The following is a 16,638-nucleotide window of genomic DNA, read 5'->3' as shown; positions in this document are numbered from 1 at the left end:
GGAAAGGAAGGAAGATTACATGAGGGTGGGAGAAAGTGGGGATTGGATTACAGGACAGTTAACAATATGTGCTTTCTTGAGGGTAGTTACAGTTTATTTAAAAGGAATATTTAGGGGCCGGCCCAGTAGCTCAGGCAGTTGGAGCTCTGTGCTCCTAACGCCGAAGGCTGCCGGTTCGATTCCCACAAGGGCCAGTGGGCTCTCAACCACAACATTGCCAGTTGGACTCCCACAAGGGATGGTGGGCTGCGCCCCCTGTAACTAACAATGGCAACTGGACCTGGAGTTGAGCTGCACCCTCCACAACTAAGACTGCAAGGACAACTTGACTTGGAAAAAGTCCTGGAAGTACACACTGTTCCCAAATAAAGTCCTGTTCCCCTTCCCCAATAAAATAAAAATAAGGTATATTTACTTAGATGCACAGAAACAATGGATAGGGCTGGCTTAAGGCAAAGATAAGCTTTATACTAAAAAGTGATATGCCTGGGGCATAACTACCCACCATGACCTACCCAGTTAGGAATTTATGATTAGATCACCCTGTGAGGTTCCTTTTCCATAGAACCCCTTTTTTCATCCGCAGGACGAACTGGAGTTCACCAGGATTGGGGGTTGGGGACGGGTTGTGAGGTGAGCCAGGAGTGCCAGGAGGAGCTGGAGCAGAAGGGCCTGATGTAACCCGAGAAGCCTGGGTTTATTCAAGAAGGCTGTGGATGGGACAGGACCAGAGACTGGTTTATTGAAAGCTTCCTGAAAGCAGATGATATGGGACTCAGGAGGAGCTAGGGGGTACAGCAGAGATAAAGGGGGAGAGCCTCAGGCCTGTGGAGGCAGGAAGGGGTAGAAGAGGAGGCAGAATCAGTAGGCGTTGATGTGAGAGAGTAGGGGACAATGGGTAGAGCGGAGCATCAGACAGAAGTGGGGACACTGGCCCTGCCTCACCCCCTTGTCCCTGGGACTTTCCCGGACCCGCCAGATGGAACCCCAGTTATGGGGCCCTTCCCACCACCCTAGCAGCCCTGCTCCCATCCCATTTCCAGGCCTTTGAATCAGGGACCACAATACCCATGCTGGCACAATTAAAGGGCTAACCTGGGCCAAGTCCACAGGGAAAACAGTTCTCAGAGGCAGAGGGCCACACTGACCCTGGAGTTCTCTCCCACAAGGTTTCTCCTTCCCAGCCATCTCGGAGACCACCCTGGCCTTGGTACACTGGTTGCCCCCAAGTGACAGACCAGGGAACCACCTGAGGTGAGGGGACCACGCTGATGAGAGGCAGCGTTCCCACTCAAGACAGGTCGTGTGCCCCTCCGTGGGGGGGAGAGGGAGGGCAGCGGGTTTTCCCCATGTCCAGAGACTCCCCGAAGCCCCTGGGTGGATGTTTACTAGGACAGTCACATGAGGCACCACCCAGCCTGAGTCACCCGGGAAAGATCTGGTCTGGCCTTGCAGGTTGGGCTGTTCCAATCTGCAGACCATGTCTCCAGCCCCGTGGTGCCAATGTGAGATGGTGTGGGGGAGGTGCCCAGGGTCTCTGCCCTGGCTTTACAGATTGGGGAATCCAAGGAGTTCCAGGCTGGGGAGAGGCGACTAGGGGCAGAAATGGGCTCTAGAAGGAGCAACCCTGGGGTCATCAGACCACTCCCCTCATAGCTGGGTTACAGGACAGATGGGAGTGTGTGTGTCAGGACTGACTGGAGGGAGAAGAGTGTCTCAGTTTTGAAGAAAAGATGGAACATCTTGGGAGGAGCCCTGGAGGAAAGACCCAGGATCACATGTGAGAGGTGGAGAAGGGGGGATGTGGGTGTTCTGAGAAGTTGTCTCTAAGTACTCTCTGTCCTCCCACCCACTCCAAAACAGCTTTCAAGCCCTTGTTGTGCCTCAGCTGGGGCTGGCTTCTCAGGGGCCTCAGGCTCGTGGTCCCTCCCCTCCCCCCTACACATACTGGGCCAGCTGCCTTCCCTGGCACCCAACTGCATCAGCCGCCTGGCATCCCGCCTTCACATCCCAGCCCAATCACTGTTCTTTGCGGACCCTTCCTTCTCTTCTGCTCTGTGCACAGGTCCCTGCCTGTTCCGGCTGTGGCGCTCGGCCACACCCCTGTGCCTTTGCACAGGCGGTTCTCTGCAACAAGGCTGTCCTCTCTGAACACTTCTCTCCCTGGTGAACTCCGGGGTCCCTGCACCCAGCTGCAGAGCAGTCCCTTCTGGAATGCCTTCTCTGGGAGCACCTACCAGCTCCCCTCTCCGCCCCACTTCTTTCCAGCCACCTCAAACCAGGAACCAATGCGTGTGTGAACCCCTCACACTTGCTGTGAAAGGGCTTTGAGGCTGGGGAACCGCACAGGGCTGGGAGCTGAGAGGACAGGTCACTCGTCTTCCACAGGAATCGGCGTCAAGGGACGCTTGGCCGGGTGGGTAGGGGAACAACGTTGGAAGGAAAGAGGGGAGTGGTGCGCGAGGGCTCTGCTGTGCCCCAGGTTGGGTCTGGGGTGTGGTCAGCAACTGCTAACCAGGCCCGCGTCCTTCCTCCTCCCCCAGCCGCAGGGACGAGGCAGGCGGCCGCGGGCTGAGGTCACTCTCGGCGGTGACGCACGGGCTCCAGTCGCGGCACCCGCGGCCCTGCTTCGCCTCCCGGAAGCCAGAGCTGGCCAAGCACGCCCGCGCCCGCAGCTAGGTCAGCTCGGGCCGCCTTCCGGACTCCGGACTCCGGACTCTCCAGCCTGAGCTGCGCAAGGGGGAGGCGCCGGGCGAGGCCTGGGCTCTTCAGATCTGGGGCTCCTGTGAGGTATACGCAGCAGCCTCTGGTCTGGAAGTGCGTGGACTAGGCCCCCTGCTGCGGAGGCAAGAGGGGTCTGGGATTCCAAGTGGTTCAGCAGAGTCTCCTGAATGTAGATTGCCGTGTTTGGACCCGATCGCCCCCTCCAAATTATTCCTAGTTGGCCTCACACTGCCCTAGGTTGGAAGGCTCTCCTAGGCCCTCACTCCTACCTAAGACAAGACGCCAGACAAGTAGCCATCCAGGTGCTCCTTGGTTCCTTCCACTAATAGGGAACTCACTACCTATTACTACTAAGAAAGTACTTAAATTAGCACCTCCACAGGCCTGACTTATTTGTTCAACAGATGTTTACTTAGTACCTACTAGTATGTGGTAGAAACTGGTCACTCGTTTAGATGAGGATTTCGCTGTGACAAGACCAAGTCCCAAGCCTCTGGCTTCTAGGATTCTTCTGAATTTATGGATCACTTCCCCCAGAAGTCTTCCTGGCTCTGCCCTCTGGGTTAAGGCCCTCTTCTGTGCTCTAGTAGCCCCCAGGCTTTCTTCCCATCAGCACCCACCACACCTCCACTTCCATAAACTGGAGAAGGCAGAACCCCTTCTGGTTTGGACTTGACCAAGGTGTTTGGTGATGACTAGTGCACCAACACCTGAATCCTGAAAGCTGAATTCCAAGCCTGAAACCTCCCAGCTCCCAGCTCTGCTCTCTGGAAGCAAGTGGGAATGGAGGTAGCTCTATTCCCTTGCCTCCAGCACAGGGAATGGGGCTGTGCTGGTCCAAGTGAAACCTGGCTCTTGCCTGGTGGCAGGCCCCTAGAGCAGGCATCATGGGCAGAGGACATGTGGTGCAGGAAGCCAGGACATCAGGAGCTGCCTGGCTGAGTTTAAGCCCAAGGGTCAGAAGGCCTGGGCCCCCAACCACGAAGAAGGTTGTGTTTCAGCACAGGTGGTGGTTGGTATCTGGGGGCAGGAATAACAGCTGCGTGTTCCATGCTAATAAGCCAAGGACAGGTAGCCTATTACTGCGAGACTTCTTGCATGGGTGGAGGAGAAAGTCACCTCCCTCTCCCCACCTGCAGAGCAGACCACCCCTCCAGAGGGTTATCTCTGTGATCCTGACCTCCTGTGTCCACCCTTGATTTTCCTTCCATCCAGATTCCTCCCATCTCTTCTCAAATCTGGTTCATCTCGTCCTTTGACTCTCTGCTCCAATGTCACCTTCCTTGTCCACCCTCTCTAAATTTGGTCGACTCCTTTGGTTCTCTTTATCTCACTGCCTTACTTTCTTCAGAACACTTACATGGCTGCTATTCACTGGGATTGTTGCCTGTGTCCCCCACTAGAATGTCAGCTCCAGGAAGGCAGAAACCTTATTTTCACTAGCTGTGCCTTGCATGGAGGGTGTTTGTTGAATGAATGAAGTTCTGTTCCAGGATCATATAAAGAATTGAAGCTAGAAGTCAGGAAAACCACATCCTGCTCTGCTACTAATTTTTCACTTTATCCCTTTATATCCACCTTTTACACAAAGTATTGGAGTTAGCTTTTAAACACAAAGTGAAAGTGAGATACCTGGCTAGATAGATAAAAATCAGGCAGAGAAAGTTCAGGTAGGCTTAAAAGACCAGGGAAAAGTTCACAGAGTCCTGTGTCACTGCCCATGTTATGCCTCAGTTTTGACTTTGAGATTCCTGGGAGCCAAACAAAAAGGGGAAAGAATTTGTTACATGATTCATCTTGTCCGTAAAGAAAAGCTTCCCAGTTTCTCAAGGAAAGCAAACCTGCTGGCAGTTTATAAGCAATTTCTCATACAGGTCTTCACAGAGGGATGTGGTGGCTTTCAACAGCAGCTTTCCTAATTAAAGGCGTTGTTCTCTCACTGGAGCATTGTGACATCAGTAGTGAGTAGGATGCCAAACATGACAGTACATGCAGCTCTGCAGGGTCAAACAGGGAATGTTCTGAGGCTCTGGCTAGACCCAGGGATAAGGCATAGAACCAAAAAATTCCCTTCAGAGCAGTGTGGCTCCCAGCTTTTTGGCTTCCATGGCTAATACATAATTGTGTTTTTAAACTGGATGTTCTCAACACCATCTATAAAATATTCTTGTAAAAACAAAAAAGGAACCCCAGTTGGATCAAGCTTCTAGATCTAATCACCTGTTCACAAGAAATGCAGAGAGGCCAGAAGTATGTTTTCCCACGTCATAGAGTTGTGATCAGCGAAATCCATAATGTGCAAAATCCCAAGGGCAAACAACCCAGATTCTTCAGCAAATAAATTACAAGCGGGGGAAACGTGGGGAGAGAAAATTTATAGAATATAAGAGTCTTAAGAAACATTATGAAAGGAAATGTGTAGACTCTGTTGAGATCCCAAATGAACAAACCAACTGCAAAAAAAAAAAAAAAATTACACAAACTGTATATTTCAAGATTACTATTAAAGAAGTAGCATTAATTTTTTAAGCGTGAAAATGCTAATGTGGTTATGTTAGAACATTTTTGACAGATGAATTTATAGGATTTACTTCAGAATAATCCAGGGCACGGAGTCCTGCGAGGTTGGGAAACAAAAGTGGCCAGGGGTAAGTCACAAGGGAATTTCACTAAAGTAGTCCTACTACTTTTTTATATGTTTGAATTTCTCCATAATAAAACATTTTAAATTGTATATATTGACATACTTTTTCCCAAATAAGATTACAATAAAGTAGCTCCATCTACTATCACCATCATTTCATAAGAAAAAGGGCTTTATAACATCACAGATGCAGAAAGGGCTTAATCTCTGAATAAAGACCATTCTTAAATAGAATGTTTGCTTGCTTTCTGGGAAAACCACAGCAGACATTACCATGAACTGGTATGGTCTGTGGGCCCCAGCTTCAAACAATCCTTCCCAAACCTCCTGTTTTCAAATGTTGAGATCAAAGCTATAGTGCACAGGCCACGAGGCTGTCTGTACCTGTTTGCTCTGTGACGCAGGAAGGCTGTCATTTGTCTTCTCTGGGCCAATATTTCTTAAAGAGTCGGAGTGTTTAACCTAGAAAAGCCCTCTGAGAGCTGGCATAACCTCTTATTTGTACAGATGGGAAAACCGAGGCCAAGAGAGGGAAGGTGACTTAGGCACAGCCTAGGGAAGAACCGAGGGCTTTTGATCACTAGCCCAGGGTTTGCTGCTCCCTTGGGTTCACCTACTCTGGATCAATGTATGTTGTTTTCGTCTTCGTTTCAGTTGTGCCTGGAAAGATAGCTTCGTGAATTTGCTGTCAGACCTCCGGGCTTTTAAATTCTGACCTTACCACTTGCTGGCTGTGTGGCCTCAGGCCTATTTCCACATGTATAAAATGGGTAAGTGCTATAATGGTAACCCTTGCCTTCTAAGGTTGCTGTGAAGATTGAATTAATTAATATGTGTGCAGTGCCTGCCACATAAAAAGTGCTTGGTGGCACTTTCAGGGCAGTTGCCTATATTTTTACCTCCCATGAGCATGAGTCCCACAGATTTATTGTGAAACGCGGGCAGGCCTTTAACCGAAGATCTTGGAATGTCAGAGCTGGAATGGGCCTCCAGAGATCATCTGCAGAGGAGTCCTTTTACGGAAAGAGAAAATGAGCCCCTGGGGGGCTATGTGAACTGCTGATGGTACCACAAGGCAGTTGGTGGCAGAAGAAGAAGTAGACTCCAAAGGGGCCCCCAGGGTCCTGGGGCTCTGGGTTTTGCTAAACAAGTGGAAGCAGGGACCACTCCACCTCATAAGGGCATTACGCCCTAAGCTAATATCAATTAAAGACACATAGCAAGTGCACTGAGCTTTACAGTTTACAATGAGCATTTGTGGACTTGGCCTAGTGGGAGCCTTATTCCAGCCTTAGAAGGTAGTGAGTCCTGGAATGAATATGCCATGTCACAGAAGGAAGCCAAGTCCCCCAGGGGTAGATTGGTAACTAAAGCCATAAGTAGAGGCTCAGAAATTCCTTGACTACTCTAGAAGATGAGGGCATTCCCCTTCAAAAAGTCAGGTTAGTGTAAAGTGGCCGATGCCCCCTCTGCCTTTGGAAAAGTCCTTCAGTTACAAAGAAGTAAATGACTAACTCCAAGGAGAACAGAAAGGAAAGGAGTTGCTATGACAACATCTTTGGCAGCCAATTTTTCATCTTCCTCAGGTTCAAAACAACAGCTTCCAGCAGGTTCTCCGTGGGTGTGGGGAAGGTTTGACTCCAGCCCAGCAACTGCACTCAGCCAATCTCCTGCTAGATTTCGGTGGCAAGAGGAAAGTGGCAGCCAATGAAGGGGCCTGGAGCTTGTGTCATGGGCCTGGAGCCAGGTTGGAATAACCCCAGAAGGCAGGCACATGTGACCGTTTCCATGGTGACCTCTCTTAGCAACCCAGTTGGTCCTATTTATGAGCACTGGAAAATTCCACCAAGCCTGGGCTGGATTTTGTTACCTTCTCTGCCTCCTTCCTGCTGCAAGTGGGAGAATGAAGTCACTGCCAGTGTTTAACCCCTTCCTGAGACGTGCCTGGCTCCACTTGGATCTCGGGCCTGGGATGAGGGGCCAGGTGCTCTGCACTGTGCTTGGTTTTGGAGCGGGGAGGGAAGGTAGCCCCAGTCGTCAGTAATGACAGCCATCATTTATAGGGCACATCTTTTGAGCCAGGACTGTACCAAACTCCTGACCATCTCAACCCTGAGCAGAGGGTGTAACACAGATCATTCCTATGTCACTGAGGAATAGACTTGACTCAGAGAGGTTAAGTAAGCTGCCAACGTCACAGAGTACAGTACGCAGGTGGAGGAACAAGGCTCAGACCAGTGTGTGGGACTCTCAGGGCCACTCTATCTATGACCCTTCTCTGATGCTTGCAGGGTTGTAGAACCAGATGGGGTGGGGGACAGGGTGTAGAGGAGGGAGAGATCCATGGTTAGGGGGATGGGGAGTGGGGCGGCTAAAAGAAGGCTTCACCACAGAGGGTGACTTAGGCTGAGGGGAAGAACAGGGAGGAAACACCCAAGTCCCTAGGCTGGAGCTGAGGGGTGGTAGGTGAGGCCAGACACATCCCAGGGAAAGTTTCGTTCGGTCAGGGCCCCGGACCTCATCCTTATCTTTCAGCCTCTAGAACTGGCCATGCTAGGATTCTGGCTGGGGGCAGGGAGGGAGGTCAGGCCTACAGACATTCCTGTCTGACTCCTGCTGGGGAAGCGCTGGCTTGGGCTGTGGACAGATCGGAGAACCAGCAGCTGGAACCTGGGTTGACTGGAGCCTGTCAGAATGCCCAGCACCCGCCCAAGGTCGCACAGGCTCTGCTTGGTGGAGGCCGCATAAGCCGTGTGCAGAGCTGCTGAACTGAGGCAGGGCTGTAGGAAGACTCCAACTCTGTTTTCAATGATGTTAAGTGACAATGACCAACAATAACAAAAGTCATATGTCATAGCTCAAGATCACAACAGATGAATCACCGAGTGAAGGGTGTGAACACGGGAGTCCTGGTAGGGTCACTGGACCACAATGAGCACAGGAATCTGCAGGAAGGACTGACATTCAGCAGCTTCCTGCAGGAGGAAACGGGCTCTGACCTGGCTCCTACAGCGCATGTCCTTGGGGGAGAGATGGCGGGATGACCTGTGAGTTAGGGATCTGGCGGCAAACAGGGCTAGAAAGAGGAGACACTGAGGGGACACAACTGGTTGAGGCAGTTGGTGATAAAGGAGGGACAAGGAGGAAGGTTGACCCTTTGTCAACCTTGATGGTCTCTAGCCTCCAGGTGTCTGTCTAGGCCTTGGGCCGTAGCTGAAGTCTTTGCCTAAGCAGAACAGTCATGGAAATTTCCACCCAGGTTCTTTTCCCAGCACTGTTCTCAGCTCCACCTTCCTCCCAGGCTGTGTTGAGTCCAAAGTTCTTTTGCTGGAGTAGGCTGCAGGCTGAAAGGGTCCAGGGCAGCCGCAGAGACTCCAGGACAGCCACAGAAGGCCCGTCTGGTGTGGCCATGTGAGAACTTCAGGCAACTGGGCACTGTGCTGCATGGAACATCAGAGCTGTCCCCCACGTGACTGACAGGTCCCAGAAACCCCACAATTCCTGCTCCTGGGAAGGTAAAGGGGAGGAATGACAGCTTCCACCATTTATCAGTGTTCTTGAGCCAGGTCAGCTCCACGTGGCTGCCTCCCCGAGTACAGGGCAGCAGGCCAGAACAAGCCCAGTGGGCGTGTACACTGCTCCCCACAAGTGATCTGGATGCTCTGTTTCCTTGGGGGGAGTATTATATATTTATTTCTAGAAGCTCCCAAGTGGAAGAAGTGACTTCTGTGTGGAGACTGGAGCTGGGAAGACACCCCCTCTTCCCACCTTTCCTTTCCCTGGGCTCCTAGCTCCAGCTCCAGCTCCAGTTAGGTTCTCCCACAACAACAGCTGGGATGCAGGGGCCAGGCGGAGCTCTGGCCTTTGGGCAATAAAGTGGGGTTGCTAAACAGAGCCAAATGACCTCTCTATGGCGCCTGCAGCCTTTGTCCACAGCTAGGAGGGGACTCTCCCTCAGAGAGTTTGGCACAGACCTGCCTCTCCCATGTCCGCATCTGTGAATAAGTGAGCCTGAGGTTCCTCTGTCCCCACTTTCAGGCTCCAGCAGTGGCACCCCGTCTTCCTACCAAGCAGGCTGCAAACCCTGCAGTCCCCTTGACTTTCAGAGGAGGGAGGGGACATGTTAACAAACACATCATCATCTAGCAAAATATAGGCTGTGCTGTGACAGAGGGTAACTATGGTGTGGTGATACAGGATGACTTTGGATGTACTGGTCAGAGGCCCTTTTGGGGGAGTGACCATGTCTAGGCAGGGTGATGAGAATGAGTCTCATCTGAAGAGCTGGGAGGTACATTCCAAGCAGATGTGTCATCGAGAATAAAGAATAGGAGTCTGGAAAGGGCCAGGGGAGCTGCAGAGGAGTGAAGCGCAGTGTGGGGAGCCCAGAGAGCTTCAGGTAGATCTTCTATACCCGGTTCTTTCTCTTTTCCCATGACCACTACCATCCCAATCCAGGCCTCCATGACCTCTGGCCTGGGCTGTGCCAGTGGACTCCAGTGCCCTCCCCTCTGTCACCTCTCCCAGCTCAGCCATCTTTCAAAGAGCAGCCACACAGTACTTCCCAGAGCCAGGGCCTCCCCAGCTCAGAAGTCATCTTCCTGCCTAAAAAGCAGGGTCCAAACTCCCTCTCTGGGTACATCAAGCCCTCCTAGACCTCACTCCAGTCTTCCCTTCCTGCTTCCCTGCTTTCTAGTGAGTTCCCATCACCTAATGAGCTTTAAGGTCCACTCCACCTTAATCACTGTTCTACTATTACATGAGCGCCAAGAAGGACCCATCATGCTATGGGCTTGTTTTCACCTGGCTTGTGTTGGGAAACACCATTGGCAGAACTCCTGGAACTAGGTGATCTCTGGCCCCTTGTTCCACAAGACTTGTCTCTATGGGATGTGGGCCACAGTTGTGTTGAGGAAGAATGGACATGTGCGTGTAGACGGTGTGAAATGTTTCATAAGCTTCATGATGGGTGTGCAATGCATATGCGATGGTAACATAAACATCTGCCTGGGATCTCAAGTGGGTGCCTGAACAGATCAGGGTCACAAGAACTGAAATATGACTTCCTGGGAAGCCTCACTGTTCCTTCCTGCTATTTCCCAGGCCCACGCAGCGGGCCCCAGAGGGTGAGTGACCAGAGACTCCCGCACAGGTGAGGGCTGGACGGAGCGCCTCCGGGAAGTCATACAGTGGCATGGCCTGAGCCTTCCGCGCTCGCCTCCACTCTGCAGCTCCCGGGAGACGTAAGGCGGCCTTCGGCTTTCCTCCCCTGCCCTTGTGGATCACAGCCTGTCTGGAAGTTCTTCAGAGAGGAGAGCCATTTCCCCCGATTCTTACGCAGTACCTACCAGCTCAACGCAATCACCCTCCTGATGGGCAGCTGTGTTTACGTCAGATCTAATGCATTTTGTTCCTGTCCAAGCACATCAAGTGGTGTCTAATCACTTCCTTCTTCTTTTTCTTTTTTTTAAACATTTTTTATTAGTTTCAGGTATACAAAACAATGTAATAGTTAAACATTTATCATTTATATCCCTCACACAGTGATAACCCTCCTCCCCCCATCTACTACCCCTCTGACATCGGACACAGCCATTACATTTCTACTGTCTCTATTTCTAACGCTGTACTCTGCTTCTTGTAACTATATATATACATATATATATAAATAAAATTATAGTTGGCATTCATTATTGTTCCGCTTCAGCTTCAGGTGTGCAGTGCAGTGATCAGGCCTCTACACCATCCCTGAGGTGGTCTCCCTAACGAGACACGTGTCCATCAGATACCCTGCAAAATCTTTACATTATTGATTACATTCCCCCAATTGACTTTCGTATCCCCGTGGCCATCTTGTGGTTACCGATTGTGCTTTCTGAACTTCCTTCTTTCTTACTAGCAATACTTAGCGCAATACTCCCATATTTAAACAGCACCACGAACTGCTGAGAACCTCACATTACCACTGAGTCTATTGTGACAGGTGTCTCTGTAGGGACATTCCAGGCTGAGGAACACAGTGTTGTCCTCTCACAGCCCCTCAAGTCATGGTGCACCTACTGTCCATCTACCACACATGCTCTTTTCCCTATTTTCCTGGGTTTTTAATCCAAAGAGAGATACCATTCCAATTTATTCATTTAGTCAACATAGCAGAGCACATACGAGCTTCTATTGTGTACCAGGCACTAATGATACCAAGAGAGATGTTCTAGGCCTCAGTTTCCTCATCCATCTAAGGGGATAAAAGGGTGGTTGTGAGAACTGAAAGGAGACCACGCACAGAAAGCACGTAGCACAGTCTCAGAAATGTTACAGAAAATAAAGCTGGATGCGGGACTTACTGTCCTGCACACACAACTGGGACAATGGAGGGAACAAGGAAAGCACGGTAGACTCTTCTCTGCTGGGGAGAGGAGGTTACTAGAAAATCTTCACGGAAGACTAACTGGGACAAGAGGAGTGGCTGCAGGTGGACAGCCCAGGGAAGGAAGATCTAGAAATGCTGGCATCAAGCGATGGGGGCCTCCCACAGAGCTGTTAGCCTGGGAGTGATGCAGCTAAAGCAGCTCCTCTGGAGAGCCACACTATGCCCTTTATTGTCACTCTGTCCGTCCACAGCTCACAGTGCTACAGCTGGGCTTCCACAGCAAGGCCTTCCGGAAAGATCCATAAAATAGGCTGCGGGGCCCAGTGCCAAGGACATGACGTGGCAAATAAACTAAAGAACGGAACTAACAGCTCCAGGGAGCTCTCAGGCTGGGGGTGGGGAACTGCTCTTTCAAGATACCTTCTCCTTTGTCCTTCCCAGAAAGAGGATTCTATGTCACATTGAGTCCTTCCTCTGAGTCTTGGGGGAGGGTACATTTAGAAGATGGATGGATACTTCTCTAGGGAAGATGAGAGGAGAATGCTTCCCTCACTCTTCTGCTTAGTGATGTTCATTCAATGCCTGTGAGAGAAAGGCTGGGAGCTGCCTCTTCCTGGCAGCATTCTGGGGAAGGCCAGTGACGCAGCCATTTCTATTATAGTTTCTTTAACTTTTTTTTGCTAGAATTGCCCTCAGCTTTCTATATGGTAACAGTGTGTCTGGTGGGTTTCAGTGGTTGGTTTTAAGAGTTCTCCAGGGTACATTTTCAGCTGTCCAAAAACCCCTAGAAAACATATAGTGGAGATCTGAGCTGCGTCGTCTCTGTGGGTGTTTTCCTGCCACAGGAGTTGGCTGCTGTGCAAAGATGAGGGAGCAAAATGTTTGCACACTTATTGTCCCAGAGATCAGCTCTGGGAAGGTCGGCGGCAGGAGCAGGCTGGGAACTGCAAATTGCTAGCCTTTAGAAGACAAGAAAGTTGTTTTTGGGGGCACTCCCCTTGTCTTTTGTTAGACCTGCATTTCTAGATGAGTCTCTGGTAATGCAGGATTAGATGAAAATGAAGGAGTAGATGAAAATCAAACAAGAGGCCTGGAGGGGATCCAGGTATAGCAGAAGCCTCATCCAGACTGGCCTCTGGACCAATCTGGACCCAGATATGGAGGGCCTCAGAAGCTTCTCTCTTGACTAAGCCTGACTGGCCTTGCTTAAAAAGGGAAAGAGGTGGAGTGGATTCTGACATTCTCTGGAGGTTTCTGGCCTGACGTAAGTCTGGAGGATTAGGTAGGGCTGTGCTGACACAAGGCCTAGCAGCCTGATTCTAAATTTTTGCTACTTTAGTCCTTTTCAGTGCCCCACCTCCTTGACGCTACAGCCAGGAGGTTTAAAATCCTCCATATTCTCCTCCCAGCTCTTTGTTTATTGCATTTTATAGAATTGGCATCACCATTTCTTTCATCTAATCTCATTCTACACATAAGGAAATTGCCACTGAGAAGTTATTTAGGTTCTGTGCCCAAGGTCACATGAGTGTTTGTCAGTGGAGTGACTACAAGAAACCAGAACCAAGGGCCTCCTATTTTTAGCCTCAGCTTGTTTGATTGAGGGTGGGGGTGGGGAGCATGAGCCAACATTTTTGCCCTCTCATATTTGCATCCTCAGTCCCAAATGAAGATGAGGTTTCAGACTGAGGTGGGTACTGAAATACCAGTGGAGAGAGCAGTGGAGATCAATGGGACATTCTGAGGTTAAAAAGGAACATGGATGTGGGCCAGAGAAAAAGGACTTTGAAAAAAATGTAGTTTTATGCTAAAGGGATTCTTAGCACAGAGTTGAGAGAAGGGCACACAATGGAATGTCTTCTTAGTCTCCTCACCAAAGAACATGGCGGTTTAAGGCCATCTTGTTTAAATAAATCTTCCAGAAAAGAAGAGGCTCACTATATAAAGAGTAGCGAGGAAGCAGAACATTTTGGAGACAGCCAGACACTCTTTTGTGAACTAAACGATAGGAGAGATGAAGGCAGTCAATATTTGGGCCTAAATAGTAAAAACAGGAGTTAGTATCTATAATCTTCTCTATAATATTTTTCATTTATCAACTGGGGAAAAAATTAGAATTTTCTCTCTGGCCTTGATAAGCCATCTCTTTTGTCACAAGAGATTCCTGAGTGCTGAGCTGCATTCAAATCCTCTATTTCTTTCCCCAAACCCAGGGAGAATTCACCAAATAACATACAGCCATTTTCAGTGTAAGAAAAATGCCACAATCTATAAAGGGAATGCAAATAACTAGTTTAGGGACAGTAACAATTATTTGAAGCACTTTAGGGCTCTTAACATTCATTTTGTGGGCTCCAGAGTGGGAGAAAGATCATTGATAACAGAGGGGGTCCTAGGTCTACCCCTAGCTCTGAGAGATTTGCAGTTGAGGCTGAAAGAAGTGCTGGGAGAAGGTGGCCTCCCGGAGGTCTTGGGGGAGGAACGGAGGTGCCATGAGGTTGAAGTTGAAATTCTGAGATTCAAGAATAAGTTCTAGTACTAATTAGCTGTATCTGATTTTAGGCAAATCACGAACTCCCCAGGCTCCCAAATCCCCATTTATAAAATGAGGTGACCCAACTCAGTTTTCCTTCTTCCAGCGCTAAAAATGTACTAAAAAATTTCCAGTCCCAGAGCAAACAGCAAGACTGTGCCTGAAGGGAAACATCAGCGTCTCAGTAATCTTCCACTGTTATAGGGAAGGAGCGGGGAAGAAGAGGGAGAGGAAGAAAGGGAAAGAAACCTTGATTAAATAAAAACATCTTTGCCAAGGTCAATTTAGAATAGCTGCTTAAACTGGCCCTTATTTGGGGTGGGGGAGAAGTGGGGGTTAGCATGAGACAGTACCCTCATTTGCTAGAGCCCCCCCCCCCCAGGTCAGCTCCCCCATCCTTTCACAACCACTGTCACATACAGGAGCCACAAGGGTTTTAAAAATAGCGTATTGATTTTGTACAATTCCTGTCATTTAGTTGCCATCGTAACCGTACCATGTCACTAAATTGTCTTCCCCTCTTGGAATTTACTGCCTAAAGACATGCCATTTTATGGGTTCTAGAATAAAGACCCTGGAGGTGAGAGAGGGCCCGGAGGGTGGGCGTGACCACCTCTTCCCGGGCTCCAGGCTTTAAACCGCTGTGTCCCCTGAGCGCTGCACTTTATCTCACCACGATTCTTCTCCAAAAACGAGGCAGTTGCAACATCAGTCTCTGAGACCCCTTCCACCCCGAGCTTTCTAGACTAGTGAGACCTGGTGATGTTACAAACACTCAAGGGATGTTACAATAAAGAAATAGAATTTGATAATTACAAGGGGATCATGTGGGAATTTTAAATTAATGGATGACTTTGAAACAACAAGGAGGAAAAGGACAAAGGAGAGAGGGAGGAAAAGCAGAGTTGGGCTGAAAAGGGAACGGGGAGCATCAGCCCCAGGAAGGGAAGGCTAGTCCACGAGTGGGGAAAGGGCGCAGGGGCGGCCAGAAACCCCCAGGCCCAGAGCCTTGCTCCCCCTCCCCCCACGCCCTGCCCTCGGACCCACACAGGCCGGGCGTGGGGGCGGGGGACACGCATGCGCAGCGGCGCGCTGCGTCAACCGCCACAGCTCCCGGAAGCGGCCTGGGCCGGCTGGAGCCGGTTAGAACCGGTGGCGCCCGCCAGCGAGCCGGACTCACAAAGGGAGGCGGCGGCTCACGGCCGCGTATCCTTGCGCGGGGCGGCCGGGGGTGGGTGCAGGGGCCGTGCCCCTCCCCCAGCCTTTGTCCGCTGCCGGGGCCTCACTGCGGCCCGGACCCCCTGAGGGTTCCCGAGACAGACCTGGGCTTGGGGAGCGGAGCCGGGGGGACGCGCCTATCCCGCCCCGGCCTCTTCCCCGGTTCTTCCTTCTCCGCGCAGCCGCTTTAGCCGCGTGGAAACCAGTGTCCGGGAAGTCCCCGGTGTTTTTCCTAGAATTCTAGAGACGCAGCCGAAAGTTATGACATCCCGGTGCTTAACTCAGCCTTTCTTTTGTGGGGAAACTCCAGGAGGTGCTTTTAAATAAAACCACTCAAACAATGCAGAGAGGAAAAACGTTTCCTCTTGGAGGAAGCTTTTCTTCCCTTCCAGCTCCAGTGTAAAAAGCCTTAAGAGCTGAAACCAGAGAACAGAATCTGTTGAACAAGGGAGCCTAGAAAAGCAGACCCATGAGAAGTGATTCCCAAACATGAGAACATGTTCCGGGACTGGTTCCCCAAGGTCGCTGTGGTTTTGGAGGCTTTTTTGGATATTTTAAAGAGCACATTTAAACTTGTTTGACAGTGGGTTTGGATTTTGATTAACGAGAGAGAAGCCTGGAAACAAACAGCCCACGTTGGGGAACAAAGTGAATCCAGGCTCGATTTGCAGTGTTGAAACAGGCCACTCAAAGCGCAGGGGTCTGGCCGGCACGTAGTAACTGCAAAAACAACATTCACCGTGTAAAACAACTAACGTGAGCCCTCCCACGTGTCTTAAATTGTGGGAAGCCTCCCAGACAGGTCCCGGCTCTGCTGCCAGAGACAGCCATCTATTGTAGCTACTTGAGACATTTAGAAGTGGATTTTCTCTTTTAGTAGAATTCTTAAGCAGATAACCCAGGCCACTGACAAACCCAGGGTTTGTCAAATAAAAAGGCAATCAAAACGTGTATTAATGATCATCTCAGAACCGACTCGCAGGACGTCAGCACCTTGGGGAGAGACCCCAACGCGTCCCACTGCTGAAACTTCTGCGGTATCAGCCAGGCTAAGGCTGTTACATAATGAAAGCGAAGGCCGTCAGTAAACCCCCTTTTAACCTTCCTCCAAAAAGCACAAAATAGTACCTGCTGTGCTCCAAGAAAACA

The sequence above is a fragment of the Rhinolophus hipposideros genome, assembly GCF_964194185.1.
Source record: "Rhinolophus hipposideros genome assembly, chromosome: 10".
Lineage (NCBI taxonomy): Eukaryota > Metazoa > Chordata > Mammalia > Chiroptera > Rhinolophidae > Rhinolophus > Rhinolophus hipposideros.
Note: the sequence above shows the minus strand (reverse complement) of the source record.